The sequence below is a fragment of the Sturnus vulgaris genome, unplaced genomic scaffold, assembly GCF_052056855.1.
Source record: "Sturnus vulgaris isolate bStuVul1 unplaced genomic scaffold, bStuVul1.hap1 Scaffold_663, whole genome shotgun sequence".
Taxonomy (NCBI): Eukaryota; Metazoa; Chordata; class Aves; order Passeriformes; family Sturnidae; genus Sturnus; species Sturnus vulgaris.
Window position 1 is genome coordinate 61,067 of NW_028276613.1, and position 14,256 is coordinate 75,322.

General features: G+C 47.9%; 1 long non-coding RNA gene across 1 annotated transcript; it reads right to left on the minus strand.

Moving 5' to 3' along the window:
• Nucleotides 1–8,957: 8,957 nt before the first annotated feature.
• On the minus strand, nucleotides 8,958–11,283 carry LOC148217561 (uncharacterized). Its single transcript, XR_015800997.1, has 2 exons — nucleotides 10,254–11,283; nucleotides 8,958–9,927 (listed from the first exon to the last, which is right to left on the minus strand). It is a non-coding gene; the product is annotated as an uncharacterized LOC148217561 (long non-coding RNA).
• Nucleotides 11,284–14,256: the final 2,973 nt, after the last annotated feature.

Here is a 14,256-nt window from a genome sequence, read left to right on the forward strand (position 1 = left end):
TGTAGTGATTAGCAAGGAGTGGAAACAGCCTTGCCTGCCCAGTGAGGCTGGTTGTTATAAAAGCGTGGGTCAGCTGGCTGCCAGTTTCACTAAGCACAGCTCCAGCTGGAGGTGCAGAGCCTGCTGCAGTGTGGGCTGGAGCCTGCTGGCTGTGCTGCGAGGAGGAAGGGACACGTGGCCGTGCAAGGGATGGACAAGGTGAGAGGATGCTGTGTGTGGGACAGACAGGCTCAGGTGGCTGGGGAAGGGACAGGCTGGGGTTTAGCCAGTCGTACAGAGGAGAGGAGGAGTCGGGGCTGTGTGGAGCTGCCTGTGAGAAAAGGAGTCAGAGTTGCCTCAAAGAAATCTGTGGAGAGAAGGCATGAAAAGTGTGTAATGAAAGACTAATGTTGGTGCCTGTCATGTCTGTCTTGATATAATTGCTACACGTTTTCTCGGAATGCTTGAATTTAGACATAAAATGAAAACTTTCTTGTAAGAAAGGAATGCATTTCTCACCAAAGTGGTGTAGGGTGGGGGATCACAACTCCCAGATGGCCTGGAAGCGGAACGGCCACAGGGGTTACTGTAACTGGGCCTCCAGTACCAAAGCCCCAGTGGGTTTAAAGGCTAGAGCTGGGCTGGGATTAGCACGGGCTCTGCAGCTGGGCTCATGCACAGGTCTGTCAGCACTCCTACCCGAGGACAGTCCCTCACCTAGGGAGAGGTTCTAGGCCTGGAGATGAGGCTGAGTTTGGGAAGGGTGATGAGGACATGGTTAGGGAGGGATGTAAATGCATATCAAAAGACTTAATTTTGAGGGGGTGGCAAGCATTAGCTATAAACCAGTCAGTATTTACAGCTAAAGGCTGGAGGTGGGGGCTGTCTGAGGAGGACAGGACTGTTTAAGGCTGAAGTTGGAAGAGAAACCTTGGTGAAGCTTTTGCGTTAGAAACGGCCCTCACCTGCCAAATCAGATTTTTGTCTTCAGGATTGCATGAGTGAGGATGCCACAGCCAAGGAAAAGGTTCAGGTTTGGGAGGCAAAGGCGAGTTAGGCAGGGCTGCAGGGCTGGGGCTTGGCTGTTTCCATACTGCTCAGGGCAGCAAAGGGTAGCTGGCTCACTGGGCCTTGGATCTAGAACTCTTTCTGGAACAAGGTGGAGAGCTGAGGTTCATGCAAGGAAGGGGCCAGGAATTCTTTGTCTGACTGGAAAATGCCAGAGGGGCAGTGTGTGACTCGGATAGGATGATATGTTCGTCTGGCGAGAGTCACAAAAGAATATTTTGTTTTACTGATAACTGGGCAGCTCAGAAGTTACTACTTGACTTAGTTGCTGCTCCCATCTGTTGCACACATAAACAGAGCAAAGCAGACGAATTCTCTCGGAGCCTGAGGTCTTTGACTGGCCCTCCAAAATGCTGCCCGCTAAAAAACAGACGTGGGGGAGGAAAGTTGTCAGATACAATAGAGCAAGAAAAGGCCACGGGCTTCAAAGTGCCCTCCAGCAGACCATGGAAGTGACGTGTCTGGAAGTGAAACCAGCAGTCTGCTTCCCCAGCCTCCTGGAAGCCTCTAACAGCTACACAGGCAGTGAGGGGAGAGAACAATTCAACCTAAAAATAATTTTCAGTAGCGTTCTGCACTGCTGTTAAAAATACTGCAACCAGGGAATGTGGTGTGGTGATATCTATTAGGCCTGTAAGTCTGGTAACTGGGGCTTTTAGCTCAAACACCTCGGTATGGCTACTTTGAGCCTTGTAAAAGCTGCATTAAGTCCAATTTCTTGGGTAGTTCTACTAGCTCTAGCCTTGCTTTTCATCCCCTCAGTAACAAAGCAACTCCCTCTCGAGAATGTTATTTACTTTCCATATGATGTGCCTACCAATTTCTGGAATTGCAAATGTCTTTGGATACATGCGTAAATTGAAGTTTCAAGAAAGCTGTCAAGCTAAAACAAAGGCTTGCCATAATGCAGAAGAAAATGTTTTATGGAAGAACTGAGAGGTCCCTACCTGGGCATAGAATTTGCTATACGAAGGTGTGTTCCAAACGGATCTGCCATCTAAACAAGCAGAAAAATAGTTGGAATGTAGTGAGTTCAATTGAACTATTGCTAGAAATAGGAATTATTAGCAGAGCTTGGAGCATGATATCACTAGCAGCAGTAAGACGCTTTTAGCTTGCTTCTCATCAATTACTTGTAAAAAGCATTTGTACCTAGTGTGTAGCAATTAATATTTCCCCATTTTCTTCCCCCCCGCCCCCCAGTCTCAGGTACTCCTTTTATTTTACCCTTTTCTGTCTTGTAACATCACCTTCCTTTATTTTATTCTATCTTCTGTTCTCAGAACATCGCAGCATCCTCTGTCAATGTGAAAGCATTTGTTCATCCTGTCTTGGAATGGCTGTCAATGTTGCCCTCTTCTGGATCACTTTTTTTTTTTTTTTTTTTTTTTTTTTTAACAATATGTTGCTAAATGTCAGGAAAATTAATCCACAAACACCAGCGGTTTATGTCCAAAAAGGAAACGGAGGAGTCCTTTTTGCTTTATTCGAATAAAGGGAGAGGCCATGGGACATTCCCCTGGGATCTCTCAAATTTTTGGAGGACGCAGCCTCCTTTTTATCCTATTTTCCCGGCCGCATTTCCCTCTCTCTTTTCCCATTGGCTGAGGTACTTGAGAGGCACAGACTTCCCGGAACGCCTGATACCTGAAATTCCCCTCTAATGTATAACCCTCCCTTTTAATTTTTAATTCTTCTAGAATTCATAGTTTCCCCCCGTTGCTTCTTTCATCTTTCGATATCCAATTTCATTTATCAGCAGCCCTGCAGTTTGTTTGTAAAGGCAAATATCTCTTTCCATTCATCAATCAGTGGAATCCATCCCATTGTTTCTTTTATCTCTCAGTGCTAGCCTTATCTACAGGCTGATCCACAGCTCATTTGTAAAGACAAATTCAACATTCCTCTCAGCTAATAAATGAGAAGTTAGCTGAAAAAAGTAAAAACTGGATTTTTTTTCTGGTGTGTGTCGGACAATACAGTGGAGAGAATTTGCGGGAGGATGATCGAGGATATCCTATTATAATATCGTTCTCGGACATTTTACTATTTTAGATCATCAGCTGTATTCTGAAAGAAATCTATTTTAATGATATGTGTACGTTTGCACGAAGTTATAGTTAAATATAGCTTGCGGCTGGGCTCTTTAATGAATAGGGGTATTTTTGGTTTTAATTCAATATTTTATGCTTGTGGTGTGTAGTGTGCTGTTTTATTTTTTAATGTTATTTACTACGTGCGCTTTTGTTTTTGAGTGAAGGTAACTTTCTGGATGGCTTTGTATTTGAGGCAGAATGAATTGAAGTAGGTTTTTAAAACTGATTTTTCATATGTACGATGGGGAGTTTAGTAGGGGCAGCTCTGATGGTGGGGGCTTGGTTGTTAATTTTATCAGACGGCTTTTGTTAGATACAGCTTTTAATTCTGGAAAGTTTTTTTTCTAATGTCGTGCTTTGAAGGTGGTTTTCGAGGATGTATGGTATAGCTTTATTTTGTTTGTAGATGGTGTATGATAAGGGCTATGGTCTATTTATCTAATGCCATGTTTTCTCATTCAGGTGTTGATAAGGGAGTGTTCTTGAATGGCGTTTTGTGTTGTTTTTGTTTTTGGTGGGGCGTTGTTTTTAAAGGATACCTTGATAAGGTTTGCCGATGGCGTTCTAGGCTGTAGCATAAGGCATAGGGTAGTTTTTGAATTATTTTGTGGTGGCTTTGATTCTTGCCAGTATGTAGTGTTTGTTTGAGGTAATGCTGTGTAGCTAATTTCTGTTTTCTTATTAATATTAGAATTGGAGTGTTGTAGTATATGGGCTGTTATTATATCCTAGGGGTTCTATTTATTTGGTTTGATTGTTTTCTAGTTATGGATAATTTTTCTCAAAAAACCATTTTCAGAATTTCAGGCGTGACACAAAAGAACACTCAGATTGCTGGAAGGGAAACGTGTGCCCAGATTGTCTCGAAGCAGTGCTGCTGTCGGTTCTCGTTCAGTCGTGTCTTCTGAAAATGAGACTGTTGTATTCATTGCGCTGTGCTAAACACTTGTCATTCTCCCAATGCCAGGAAACAGATGAAGCTTGAAGAAAGAGGAAGGAATTTGGAAGCGTACAAACAAGCTGAGAAGAGGTTCAGAGATCAGGGTGCTCACTGGCAGCAGGGGCTGGGGTTAGGGCTGAGCAGGAGCAAAGCCGGAGCACATCAACCTCACCTCGTGTTTTCTCGGGGGCTTTATGGCCCTGGCAAGAGAGAGATGTTCACTGACGAGTCCCAGGCCGAGCCGTGAGCACAGCATGTTGTGTTGGAGCTGGGGGTTTTTTTTGAGACGTTCAGCAGCCACACTCTCTAGTCAAGAGTCCTGAGGTTTGTTGCTGCTCCACTTTCATCCTCATATCCAGCTTCCAGCCCTTTTCTTCTCTCTGTCCAGTGTGTCTTTTGTGTTCCTTTCTTGTCCTGTGTGCTCCCCATCCCATTCCCGTTCCCTACGGAGGGGGAGGGTGTGGAGACTGGGGGCTCCGACGTGGTTTGGGGCACCCCAAGGTCCCTGGGAAAGGGAGCCGGGCTGCGCTGGAGGAGCAGGTGAGTCGGGCATGGGGGGGGGGGGGGGGGGGGGTCGGGTCATGCTGGGTGCCAGAACATTGAGAGGGAGGGGTGGGTGCAGAATGCATGAAAAACAGAACCATAAAAAATAGCTAAATATAGTCTAAAAGGAATGTTTAAATGCTTTTTATTTGGGTAGAGGCACGGTTTTTATAGCTAATATAAAAATAAAATATAAAGAATAGAACTAGATTGGTATACATGTAAAATATAATGAAATCTAAGTAGCAAATATCTATGAAAAATCTAGTGTATAACAGAAATAATGCAAATATAAGAATATGTATAAATATAAAATAGAGCTATGAGAATGGTAATAAGAATGGGGTAAAACATCAGTGAGAAATGGAAAAAAACCACATGAAAAATGGTGGGAAAATCAGTGAGAAATGGAGAAAAATCAGTGAAAAACGGGGGGGGAATCTTTGAAAAATGGGGGAAAAAATCAGTGAGAAATGGGGGAAAAAAAATCCATGAAAAATGGGGGAATAAATCAGTGAGAAACGGGGAAAAGTGGGGGAAAAATAATTGAGAAATGGGGAAAAAATCAGTGAGAAATGGGGGAAAAGTCGATGAAAAATGGGGGAATATTCAGTGAGAAATGGGGGGGGGGGGGGGAATCAGTGAGAAATGGGGAAAAAATCCATGGAAAACAGGCAAACAATCCATGGGCAATGGCGGGAACAGAGCGAGCTGTTGTCGCTCGTGCTGTGGTGGCCGATGCTGTGGGGAAAAAATAAGTGAAAAATGGGGGCAATAATCAGTGATGAATGGGGAGAAAATCAGTGATTAATGGGCGGAAAAATGCATGAAAAATGGAAGGAAAAATTCAGAGAGAAATGGGGGCAAATATCAGTGATAAATGGGGAAAAAAATCAGTGATTAATGGGGGGAAAAATGCATGGAAAATGGGGGGAAAATTCAGAGAGAAATGGGGGCAAAAATCAGTGAGCAATGGGGGGGAAAATCGGGAAATATCCATGGAAAAATGGGGGGAAAAAATCAGTGAGAAATGGGGGAAAAAATCAGTGAGAAATGGGGGAAACATCATGGTGAAATGGGGAAAAAAAATCTTTGATAAATTGGGGAAACAAATCATTGAGAAATGGGGGAAAAAAATCAGTGAGAAATGGGGAAAATATGGGAAAAAATCCACGAAAATTGCGGGAAAAAAATGCATGAAAAATTGGGGAAAAATCAGTAAGAAATGGGGGAAAAAATCCATGAAAAATGGCGGGAAAAATCAGATCGGCGATCGATAGCTAATGCGTGCCTATGGATTAGATCGGCGATCGATTGATCACGACTACCGATCGATTATATCGGCGTTCGATTGCTAATGCCTGCCGATCGATTAGATCGGCGATCGATTGCTAATGCCTGCCGATCGATTAGATCGGCGATCGATTGATCGCGCCTGCCGATCGATTCGATCGGCGCTCGATTGCTAATGCCTGCCGATCGATTAGATCGGCGATCGATTGATCGCGCCTGCCGATCGATTAGATCGGCGATCGATTGCTAATGCCTGCCGATCGATTATATCGGCGATCGATTGCTAATGCCTGCCGATCGATTAGATCGGCGATCGATTGATCGCGCCTGCCGATCGATTAGATCGGCGATCGATCGATCGCGCCTGCCGATCGATTATATCGGCGTTCGATTGCTAATGCCTGCCGATCGATTAGATCTGCGATCGATTGCTAATACCTGCCGATCGATTAGATCGGCGATCGATTGATCGTGCCTGCCGATCGATTATATCGGCGGTCGATTGATCGTGCCTGCCGATGGATTCGATCGGCGATCGATTGATCGTGCCTGCCGATCGATTATATCGGCGGTCGATTGATCGCGCCTGCCGATCGATTAGATCGGCGATCGATTGATCGCGCCTGCCGATCGATTAGATCGGCGATCGATTGCTAATGCCTGCTGATCGATTATATCGGCGATCGATTGCCAATGCCTGCCGATCGATCAGATCGGCGATCGATTGATCGTGCCTGCCAATCGATTAGATCGGCGATCGATTGCTAATGCCTGCCGATCGATTAGATCGGCGATCGATTGATCGCGCCTGCCGATCGATTAGATCGGCGATCGATTGCTAATGCCTGCCGATCGATTAGATCGGCGATCGATTGATCGCGCCTGCCGATCGATTAGATCGGCGATCGATTGCTAATGCCTGCCGATCGATTAGATCGGCGATCGATTGATCGCGCCTGCCGATCGATTGCTAATGCACACTATTTGCACACTCCTTGCACACCCTTTGCACTCATACAGAGGCAGGAGGTTTGTCAGTTCTGGTCGGGGTTTTTTGGGGCGTTCATTCCGGGGGATTTCCTCAAGGATTGGGACACTCCTTGATTCCATCCCTTGCCTGTCTCCCAAGCGCCACCCTGTGGGCAGAGCGCGGTACTGCGCGCCTGCCTCTCCCAAGATGGCGGCTCGGGTGTCGCTCCCCGACCTTCTAACTCTGGCTGCAAAAGGAGGGGGGCACAGCAAGGAGCCCGCTCGCTCTAGTGGGATGCCTGCGCACGACGCCGACACCGATCCCACGGGTGCGATTTTCGGCGGCGTTTCCAATCGTGCGGACATCTCCTTCAGCCCGCTTCGGCCCGGGGGAGAGGGGCGGGGCCGCCAGCGATGGTCCCGGCGCAGCCCGGGCAGGCTCGGGGCGGAGCCGGGGCTTGGCGAGGCGGGGCACGGAGGTCCCGGGGACGGGACCGGGCGGGGCCGGGGCGGTGCTTTAGGGGCGGTCCCCAGTGGTCCCGGGCGGCACCGGGGGCGGGGCCGGGTGATCCCGGAGCGGTACCGAGCTGTGCTGGGGACGGTGCTGCAGGGGCGGTGCCGGGCCCGCCTCAGGGTGATTGAATGCCCAGAAATCGCCTCCTCTGCCCCGTGCTCACACTGAGCTGCGGGCTGCAGCGTGCTGTCGGAGCTCCGCACACAGCACGGATTTGGGCTTCCCCTCCTCTCAAACCCTCTCCCCCTTCTTCCTCCTCCTCATCTTCCTCTTTGTCCTCTGTCACTGCTGAGGCTCTGGAAAGAACTGAAATTCTGCAGGGAGAGATGTCCTCTCGTGGCCCCAGGGACTGCCTCGGCACGGGCCACGAGCGCCTCCGGCCCCTGCCTTCTCCTGCTTGAAAAGATCACCTGGAGCCCGAGCTCGGGGGTGTGAAATCAGCTGAAATCCAGGTAACTCTGTCAAGTGCCCCCCAGGGACATCGGCGGGGCTGGGGGATGAGGGTTTGAAACAGCAAATTCTTTGGAATATACACCTGTCCCTGTGCCGATGCTGCTGAGCTTCCTGCCACAGTATATCCCCACTCCATGAGGCGCTGTGAGGTTATGGCAGTGGGAATTGAGCAGGGAATTCGGGGCTATGGGCATAATTCACGGGAGCTCGCAAAGCTGACAGCCAACCCCAAATCGGGGCACAGCACAGAGAACAATCTGTGTGCTGCCCTGTCAGCTCAAGCTCCTGGGCTGGGAAGTATTGGGAGTTAAATGTATGGAATTACACAAATCACAGCAACTGGCATCACCCAGAGGGACAATCCAAGGCCCAAACAATTCCTCCACAGTCCACTCTGGGAAAAACACCCTGTGCCTGCCAGGAGCTCTGACCCTGCTTTTCCTACCAGCTCCTGAGCAGTGTCAGGGCCACCACGACGCCTTTAAAATCCAGATAAACCCCAAATCCTACACAGTGATTAATCCAAAGAAAGTACTGAATTGTTGTCATTAAAAGCTCAAAACTCATTAAGAATTCTATGACAACAGTGTAATGGACTCCCAGGAACCTCATGAATGCTCTCAGTTTCATTTTTGTGTATTTTTACTCCCTCATTTGGCAGCTTGTAAAACTTATCCTGGAATTCAGAGGTCAAGCAGGATCGACTTTGGATTGACCTTCACCTCTGTTCCCACTTTGTGCAAACACAACTCGTGCCCAGGTGGGTGAACTCATCACCTCAGCTTTTCACTCCAGAGTATCCCCTCCTTATTTCCCTGTAGATGAACTCAGATCCACTCCTCACCTCCACTGGTCATCCAAGCGTCCATTCTGTTCCCCACAGGCCCTGGTGGCCCCGGGGAGCTCCCTTGGCCTTTCTCCTGCCCCTCTGCAGCCCGAGGTCGCTACACAAACAGTTCTTGTGTCCCCTCTAAATGACCCCGGGTTTTCTGCTCAATGAATGGCATGACCCGTGCCCACTGCTCATGATTCACCTAACCAAAATCAAGAGCAAATGTTGCTTGGGCTTTAAGAACTTGAAATAACTCTGAAGCAAAAGAAATCACCTTTTTCTTCTGGTTTTTATTTTTATTTTTTCATTTAAGATGCTGGACTTGCCTCTGTGGATGTGTGCTGAGCTCTCACTGCAGGGGACTGTCAGGCCTGAATGGCTGTGAGTTCGTGTTCTTCTCAGTAGGGAATCAGAAATTATTCTTAGACCATAGAATTGTTTTCTGAAACCTTTCCCCTTTCCTCTTTGTGCCTTTGAATTTTTCAGCTGTTCCCTGTTGTCACTTCCCCTGCCTGACTTCTGTGCAGCTCCTAGCTGGGAAAAACTGGGAAAACTTAGGGGGTACAGAGGTGGAATTTTTGGCTGGATTTTTCTAACATTTCTAATTTTGCTGAACTTATTTCCCCAGTGAGAAGAGCACGAACTCACAGCCATGCAGGCCTGACAGTCACTGCGGGAAATCTGACACAGTATTAATAAGTAACCTTTCCTGAGAGCAGTCACCACCCCAGTCCTCCAGCCTTGTCAAATGTTTGCAATGAATGGAGCCAAGTTCTAATCCTTAATCTAAATTTATGTCAGCTTTTGTTAGAAAGATACCGGACAGTAAATCATACAAGAGAATTTAAAAATTGCACAAAGAATAACAGGCCCAGACCAAACCCAACCACCCCCATCACCGCTCCACCCCAATTTTGGGAGAAACAGTGATACAGTTTATAAATACTCTCCTTCCACACTATTCAGTCCTTCACCGCACATCCCCAGAGAGGAGTCCCTCAGACCTTGCTCCCCTGAACACCAGGAGAGCTGGAGTTTCACCCAGATCCCACATTCCCATGGCAGTTAATCCCAGCAGGGAGGCAAAGAGGAACCCTGCATCCTCTGACATAGCCCGCAGCACGGGCAGCACCAGGAGCCCTCCAGGCTCAGACCTCTGGTGCTGAAGCCTCTGGGCTTTGGCTGATCAAACACCACAGCTCTTGGCAAAGATGGCAGGAGAGTCGTGATTCTTCCTGTCCTGAAAGAGAGGAGGAAAAGAAAATTAAGTCGACTGCAGAAGGATTCCAGCTCTCAACTTCTGCTCTGATTCCTCACTCTGGGGTTTTATCCATGACAAGTGACACCAATTCAGAGTGCCCTTTTCCAGCATTTTTATTCCTAACTATTTCAGACATTAAAAGGATGCTCATTTCTCTTATTGTATTCTTTGCTTAATTTTATTAGAGGCATTTTCATCCCAGACCCCACTTGTCAGTTCTTCAATCCTTTAGCACTGGACTTGGCACAAAGGGATACCCGTGGTGCTGCATCACAAGAAATCCCAAAGAGAAACCCCTTCCAAACCTGACGGAGAAAGCTTTCAAGGCACTCCAGAACACAGACAGCTTTTCCTGCCTTGTCAGGCCACACCAATTCTGTCCCATCCACCTGAACTGTGCAGGTGAGGAAAAGGCTTTCCTTGCTCCTCGGGAATCACTGTCTGAGACCACAGATGTCCATCCTGGGCAGCACCTGGAAACAACGTGGGAAAGGCAAAATGAGAGTGTTTTCTATCAGAAAATTACTACTACTAATAAAAATAACAATCAGAACTTCTGGACAAATTTAGTAACATCACTTTGATATGAGAAATACAGGCCATGCCCATCCTTGTAGCCCAGGTGAAAACAGGAAGGAGAACTAGAGGAAAAGCAGAGTCCCTTATTTGATCTCTGGACACAAACGGAGGCCTTTTCCCTGTGAAACCAAACTCACCCTTCCAGGGTTCCTGAGATCAGCTACGAGGAGGCTTTTGGCACTCCAAGAGCAGCTGGGTCACAGCTGGATGCGGCTTGGGTCTGGGAGACACCGTGCTCCTTCTGGAATTATAGCACGCAAATGCCTGCTCCTGGCCCCAGGCCCGGAGATAAAATCGGTGGGGTTTTTCCCTGTGCAACATTGTTCACCCCTCCCAGGTTCCTGAGATCTGCACAGAGGAGGCTTTGGGCACCCCAAAGGCAGCCAGGGTTACAGGTGGGGGCAGCTTGGGGCTGGGAGAAATCCTCATCCATTTGGAATTTTATCAGGCAGAAACCTGGCTGGGTGCACAGGTCTCTGGACACGACCAGTGGCCCTTTCCCCTGTGAAACAAAACTCACCCTGCCAGGCTCCTGAGACCACTTAGGAGGAGGGGTTTGACTCTCCAAGAGCAGTCGCAACGAGAGATGCTCACACAGAAGGCCATGCAGAAGAGGAAACGAGCGCACCCGCAGCCCCCCAAGGCGCGCCCCAACGCCCCAGACCCGGCACTGCCAGCTCGGGCAGTCCCATAAAGCATCCCCCGCCTCCGCAGCGGCGGGACAGGCGGGGCCCGGGGTCCCGAGGAAACCGAGCGTGCCCGGAGGCGCGGCAGGACGGCAGCGCAGCGCCGCCTGGCGGCGGAGCAGGAGAGCAGCGCCGGGCCCCATGGCAGTATCGGTACCCGTGCGCCCCCTGCTGTCCGCGGCGATGCAGCGCCCGATGCCGAGTTCCACGCCCGTGTCGCCGAGGGAGAGGGGCACCGCTGGCTGGGGCCTCCCCGCCGACACGGACAGAAGCCGAAGCAGAAGCCCCCGGTGCCATTGGCGGCCCCTACCCAGCGGGCCGGGCTCCGCCGGGCCCGCGGCCCCGCGCGGTATCGGGTCGGCCCGCTCCCGTCTTCGTCGCACCCGGCCCTGCTCCTGGCATGAAGCGCGTCACCGCCCCGCGCCGTCCCGCCCCCCGCGCGTCATCGCGTGCGTTCGGCGGCCCGCCCCGGGGGCGGTGCCGGGGGCGCTACCCGGGGCGGTGCCGGGGCAGTGCCGGGGGCGGCACCGGGGGCGGTGCCGGGGCGGTGCCGGGGGCGTTCCCGGTCGCCGTGCCGGGGTAGCCCGGGGAGCGGTTCCGGGAGCGGTTCGGGGGGCGGTGCCGATTGCAGTCCCGGTCACTGTCCCCAGTCCCCGTCCCCAGTCCTGGTCCCGGTCCCAGTCCCCGGTTCCGGTCCCCGATCCTGGTCCCAGTCCCAGTTCCCCGTCCCGGAACCCGATCACGGTCCTGGTCCCAGTCCCCAATCCCGGTCCCGGTCCCTGTCTCCAGTCCCCGTCCCCGATCCCGGTTCCGGTCCCTGTCCCAGGTCCCCGTCCGCGATCCCGGTCCCTGTCCCATTTCCCCGTCCCGGTCCCCGATCCCAATCCCGGTCCACGTCCCCGATCCCGATTTTTCCCCCCCTTTCACACTGATTTTTCCCCCGATTTATCAATGATTTTTTTCCCCATTTTTTCCCATTTCTCACTGATATTTTCCCCCATTTTTCAGGGATTTTTTTCCCCATTTCTCACTGATTTTTTTCCCCATTCTTCATGGAGTTTCCCCCCCGTTTTTCACTGATTTTTCCCCATTTCTCACTGACTTTTTCCCCATTTTCCCCCATTTCTCACTGATATTTTCCCCCATTTTTCATGGATTTTTTCCAGATTTATCCCCATTTCCCACTGATTTTTCCCCATTTTTCATGGACTTTTCCCCCCCGTTTCTTACTTATGTTTTTCCCCGATTTCTCATTGATTTCCCCCCCCCCCATTTCGCACTGATTTTTTACCCATTTTTCCCCATTTCTCACTGATTTCTTTCGCCATTTTTCATGGAATTTCCCCACCCATTTCTAACGGATTTTTTCCCCCACTTTTCCCCATTTCTCACTGATTTTTCCCCCCATTCTTCAGGGATTTTTTTCCCCATTTCTCACTGATTTTCCCCCCCATTCTTCATGATTTACAGGATACTCTATCGTGAATGGAAAGCAATTAAAGGAAGGGGGGAGGTTACCAGCCACCTGGTCAGCTCAGACAGCAGAGCTGCACACGCTTGTGAGAGCCTGTGAATTATAGCAGGACAAGACATTAAATATATTTACTGATTCTAAATATGCATATGCGGTAATACATGCATTTGGAAAACTATGGGGAAAAAAAGAGGTTTATTAAGCTGCAGAAGAAAGAAGAAAAAAATTGGTTTACAAGGGATGGCAAGCAGTGGATACCAAAAGCTCTAGCCTTACAATTGTTAAAACAACTTCATTAAAGGAGTCGTTCTGTGCCTTCTTTGGGGTGAGGAAAAAAGGCTGAGGGGGGCTCCGACGTGGTTTGGGGCACCCCAAGGTCCCTGGGAGAGGGAGCCGGGCTGCGCTGGAGGAGCAGGTGAGTCGGGCATGGCGGGGGGTCATGGTGGGTGCCAGAACATTGAGAGGGAGGGGTGGGTGTAGAATGCATGAAAAACAGAACCTTAAAAAATAGCTAAATATAGTCTAAAAGGAATGTTTTATTGGCTTGTGTTTGGATAGAGGTAGGGTTTTTTTATAGATACTGTAAATAGAAAAGATAAAGAATAAAAATATAGAAGCAAATATAAGAAACCAATATATAAATATATTACATTACATTATATTATGTTATGAAAATAGAAATATATAAATATTCAGACTTTAAAAGGAATGTTTTATTGGTTTTTATTTGGTTAGAGGAGGGTTTTTTGAAAATAATATAGGCAAAAATATACAAATATGCAAAAATAGATACTGACATAAAATTATTATAACTATATATGCATATATATATGTAAGTATAAATCTATAGAAATAAATATAAATATAAAATACATGTATGTAGTATGTAATAGAAATAATTTATCGATTTTAATATGTTATATTAAATAGTATGTTATAATAGAATGTAAATAGCATCTAGTATATTAATATACTAGTAAAAACTACATTAAATAGTATATAAATATAGAATACACAATATAGACATATAAATCTACAGATATAAATATGAAAACTAAATAGAAAAATATATTCAAATATAATTTAAAATAATCGAGTTTTTTGTTTCTATTTGGTTAGAGGCAGAGCTTTTAAGGAAATAATATTAAAAACTATGAACCTCCAAATATAGATGGATATAGATAAAATAGAAATAACATTAGTAATATAAATCTATGTATATAATGAATAATAAAATAATATTGTATATATGATAAATAGAATAGCAATTAAATTGAATATATGCAATATGTCTAGATTATGACTATAAATTAAAAATTAAAAAATAGATGATTTCTATATATAAAAGGTTTTTTTTTTCATTTGGTCAGAGGCAGGGCATTTTTAGTTTGGGTCGGGGTTTTTTTGGGGCGTTCATTGAGAGGATTTTATGACGGGTGGGGACTCTGGTGCTTGGAACTCTCTCCCTTCTCTGGCTGTCCCTGACAGGGCGGCAGTGCCGGGCTGAGTTGGGCGGCAGTGCTGCCGCCGTGTGGACACGGGCGGGTACTGCACCGTGCCCCTCTCAGT